We start from the raw sequence: 5,017 nt of genomic DNA, 5'->3' as shown, positions 1-5,017 counted from the left end.
AAAAAAAAAAAAAAAAAAGAAAGCTGTTTCCTGTCTCCTAGGAATTCAGTATTTTTTTTCCCCTCTGCCTAGAATGCTCTCCTTCTAAAATTTAATGAGGCTAGACACTTCCCATCTACGATCTCATCTTCCTCATTAGGTAGTGCTCAAATGCCACCTACTCAGAGACTCTAAACAGGGGTTCCCAATGCCCAGGCCATAGATAGTGGCCTGCGGCCTATTAGGAATCAGGCCACACAGCAGATGGTGAATAGCAGCAGGCAAGCAAGCAAAGCTTCATCTGTATTTACAGCCACTCCGCATCGCTGGCGTTACTACCTGAGCTCCACCTTCTGTAAGATCAGCGGCAGCATTAGATTCTCACAGGAGCATGAACACTACTGCGGAACTGCATATATGAGGGATCTGGGTTGCACGCTCCTTATGAAAATCTAATGCCTGATGATCTAAGGTCGAGCTGATGCTATATATTTCATTATATATTACAATGTAATAATTATAGAAATAGCCAGGTGTAGTGGCTCACACCTGTAATCCCAGCACTTTGAGAGGCAGAGGTGAGAGGATTACCTAAGCCTGAGGGTTTGAGACCAGCCTGGGCAACATGGTGAGACCTCTTCTCTACAATAAATTAAAAAAAAAAAAAAATAGCTAGGTGTGGTGGTGCACACCTGTAGTTTCAGTTACTTGGAAGGCTGAGGGGAAAGGGTCACCTGAGCCCAGCAGGTCAAGGCTGTGGTGGCTGTGAGCATGCCACTGCACTCCAGCCTGGGCGACAGAGTGAGACTCTGACTCAATAATAATGATGATGAAAATAAAGTGCACAATAAATGTAATGCACTTGGATCATCCCCAAACCATCCCCTCTCCCTGCTGTCTATGGAAAAATTGTTTTCCATGAAACCAGTCCCTGATGCCAAAAAAGCTGGGGACTGCTGCTTTAAAGCACTCTAGTTCACCTTCCCACATCTCACTACCTGTTTCTTTGCAGCACTTAACATGACAGGTAATTATCTTCTGCTTTGATTGTTTGTTTGCTTACCTATTTATCTTCCTGCTAAAAAGTAACTTCCACGCCTTCCACAGGCTCCTCTCGATAGTACTTAGCATGTTTTCTGGCACACAGTTGGTGCTTAATCAATTCTTCTTGAATAAATGAATGACCAGTGTTTCAGTTGGGAAGAGAGATATTTGCATGAAAAGGGTTCACCTACTTATGCAATCAATGCACTGGTCCAAGAGTCCGTGGCCTGGTGCAACAAAGATGCCACCGAAAGTCAGATACCTCACCACTCAGCCCATCATTTGGTTCGACAGAGGCTCCAACAGCTTGTCATTGGGGGGGCTAGGATGTCCTGGGTCCCCAGCTTTTGTTTGGGCTACCTGCTTCCTAACCTTTCTCAGGTGACTCATATGCTTACAGATTCCCCAATTCCACCCAAAGACATTAATTTTTAGAAAAGGATTTGAGCAAACACCAAGATGTAGGTGACAGTGACAACCTATAGTATTAACTGTCCTGAAGACATTTTTTTTTTGAGTCAGAGTCTCAATCTGTCACCCATGCTAGAGTGCAGTGGCATGACCACAGCTCGCTGCAGCCTTGACCTCCTGGGCTCACGCGATCCTCCTGCCTCAACCTCCCTAGTAGCTAGGACTACAGGCATGCACCACCACATCTGGCTAATTTTTTGATATTAAAAAAATTGTAAGGCCAATTTTGGTGAAAAAGCAATTAAAATAAGGATATAACTTATTACACATGCTGGATACAGCTAATCTTTGTCCAAAAACAAATACTTATTAACTGTGGGAAGGTTTATTACATGTTCCATTATGAAAAAAAAAAAAGACATAATGAAAGAACTTGTACAAAATTCTGGAGACACATCTTCAAATATTTTATATAAAAATGTGTAGAGGAAATAGAGAACTTCAAAGCTATAAACAGAATTAGAAGCAAACAAATTCCACTGACACAAATGCAAGTATGTGGAATTATTAAGAATGCAACTGGCCAAGTATGGTGGCTCACACCTGTGATCCCAGCACTTTGGAAGGCCAAGGTGAGAAGACTGTTTGAGTCCAGGAGTTTGAGACCAGCCTAGGCAACATAGCAAGACCTTGTCTCTACAAAAAAAAAAAAAAAAAAATGTAGCTGGGCGTAGTGGCACGTGTCTGTAGTCTCAGTTACTGGGGAAGTTGGAAGAACTGCCTGGACCCAGGAGGTCAAAGTGGCAGTGAGCTGTGATCATGCCACTGCACTCCAGCCTGGGCAACGGAGTAAGACCTCGACTAAAAAAAAAGTCTTTACACTGGGCAGGAGCATGTCCAGAGAGTGTTGCTTGTCATCATAGCACTGTCTGTCCCTGTCCTCTTCTTGTGAAAGCCACTCTTTTTGTTGTGGCAACACAATGGACGAAGCTGCTTTGGGGTGAGCCGGAGTGGTTATACACTTATAAGAAGAGGGAAATAACCAGATGGAGGATGGGTGCAGAGAAATGACGTGTGAAGAGTTTAATTTTGGAGAAATCATGATGACCCAGGTGATCCATTCCATCGAGTACTGTCTAGGCTGCATCTCCAACACCGATTCCTACCTGTGGCTCTGGGCCCTCAGCCTGGCTCAAGCATAACTGTCTGACGTCTTGTGGGCCATGCTGATGCGCGTGCCCCTCCGTGTGGACACCACCTACGGGATCTTGCTGCTGCTCCTATTTATTACTCTCTTTGCAGTTCTGACCATTTTCATCCTTTTGATCATGGAAGGGCTTTCTGCATTTCTCCACGCCATACACCTCCATTGGGTAGAATTTCAGAACAAATTCTACATTGGTGCAGGCACCAAATTTGTTCCTTTCTCATTCAGTCTACTTTCATCCAAGTTCAATAGCAATGACAATGTGGTGTGATCATATTGCTGTAACTACAAGCTTTCAGATTTATGGAGAATTGTCATGTTATAGAATTCCACATATGCCAAATTTCTGTTCAGAAAAATTCCGTCTTCATTGATTGCCTTATGATACAGCCAAATAATTCTGTAAGATATACCTCTTCCTCGTATGTTAAATATTTTGTAAAGTTTACCAATTTTGGATATACAAATTTCTTTTGGTTTTCATGATGAGCAAATATAAGTTAATGCCAAAAAAAAAAGTAAAAGAAAAAAAAAAAGAAAAAATAATATGATGTACAGTTTCTTTTTTCAAGAGAAGATGCTGGAGTTTGGTTTTCTTTTGACAAGATTTTCAAAAAAGTTGATGATAAGAAACTGTCAAAGTCATCATCACTGTCTTCTGTTCAAACCCCTGTCAAATCTGTTAAACCTGTCAAACCCCACTTAGTCATTTGCAAAATCACCCAACATTTTTTTTTGAGTCAGAGTCTCATTATGTCACCCAAGCCAGAGTGCAATCACAGCTCACTGCAGCCCTGACCTCCTGCCTCAGCCTTCTGAGTAGCTGGGACTAGAGGCGCTCACCACCACATCCGGCTAATTTTTTGATTTTTTTTTGTAGAGATGAGGTCTCACTATGTTGCCCAAGCTGATCTTGAATTCTTGGCCTCAAGGAATCCTCCTGCCTTGGCCTCCCAAAGCACTGCGATTACAGGCATGAGACACTGTGCCTGGCCTAAAATCACCTAACATTAAAATCAAGTTCTTAAACACTATTTGAGGTGAGAGAAATAACTATAAATTGAATGAATGAATGAATGAACGAATCACTTTAGAATAATAATTCTAATTCTTTGGGTGTGAATTAGAATAGGCCATATTTGAGACACTTGACGCCTTTGCAGCTGCCATGAAGTAAGAGTATGCACCCTCAAGGAGGGAAGGGATGGAGGCCCCAACTCCAACCCCATTTTATTTTGAATCCTCTGATGAATTGGGATGGTCTCAACTAAGGTCCACAGAGATTTTAAAACACTGAAGTTCCCAGAGGAGAACTCACCTGAGTGAAAGAGGAGTCCGGCCATTTGACCCAATAGCATATGTAGGTAGAGAGAACTAGAAAATATAGTAAGTTCACTGTCCCTTTTATACCGGGCTAGACGTGGAGAATAAAAAGAGTCGTAGAGGTGGTGGTGTAGAGGCAGAGAGAGAAAAAATTTTGGATGGCATAATCAGTGAAGCCCTCTCTAGAGATCGAGATCTAAATGATGAGGCAAAGAACGGGGGAAGAGGAATGCAAGGCTGAGGGTCCAACAATTACAAAGGCCTTGAGGCATTACAAAGCTTAGTGTAGTTGAGAAAAATGAAAAAAGACCAGTTGGTAGAACACAGATGGAGAAGGGGGAGGCCATGGACTGGACAAATGGGCAGGGACCACCTCATGCAAGCCTCCAAGGCATGGTTAGGAGCTTGCTCTTTGTTCTAAGAGCAATAAAAGCCCTGAAAGGTTTTAAGCAACAGTTTGACTCGTTCAGCTCACTGGGTACTCTCAAGAGAATGGATTCGAGAGAAGATGAGAGCTTCAAAGTCCATAAACAGGCTGCTGCTGTGAAATGGCTGGAGAAAGGGTTTTTGGAAAACCTGAAGGAGGGTGGCCCCAAAGAGAAAACTGGATATTCTACTCATAAAAATTAAGTTGGGGTTTTAAGAAATGACTGGATTTCTGCTCAAAAAACCAAGTTTGGGCTCAGAAAATTCATCAACAAATTAAAGAGATATTTCCAAGTTGATGAAGCAGATTGTACCAGTTATTCTTTTAGGCAGGTGCTTTCTAGTGTGGTCTAACTAAGCTAGTTGAATCACTAGACTTATGTGGCTATTTCTTTCTCTACAGAAGACTTCTTTAGAGTTAAAAAAATTTTTCCTCCAAATGACAAAAGGCATTTGAATATTTTAGAGTCAAGATTCGTACTTTTTACGAAAGCCAGATGCGAGTAAGGATAAACCAGGACTGGCAGAGGTGAAACTTGTTCCCAATACAAGAGGGACACAGCTACTCTCTTCTCCCAGGATGTCATCCCCACCTGCCTGCCCTTGCTTCTCTTCCCACACTACTCT

The 5,017-nt window shown here is 42.4% G+C and overlaps 1 pseudogene; it reads left to right on the top strand.

The window, feature by feature from the left end:
- The first annotated feature begins 1,264 nt into the window (after positions 1-1,264).
- LOC110596735 lies at positions 1,265-3,171 on the top strand (annotated as a pseudogene).
- The last annotated feature ends 1,846 nt before the right edge of the window (positions 3,172-5,017 follow it).

This window comes from Carlito syrichta, unplaced genomic scaffold (assembly GCF_000164805.1).
Source record: "Carlito syrichta isolate Samal-C Ts95f unplaced genomic scaffold, Tarsius_syrichta-2.0.1 Scaffold313361, whole genome shotgun sequence".
Classification (NCBI taxonomy): Eukaryota; Metazoa; Chordata; class Mammalia; order Primates; family Tarsiidae; genus Carlito; species Carlito syrichta.
This window is presented reverse-complemented; position numbering and strand designations above follow the sequence as displayed.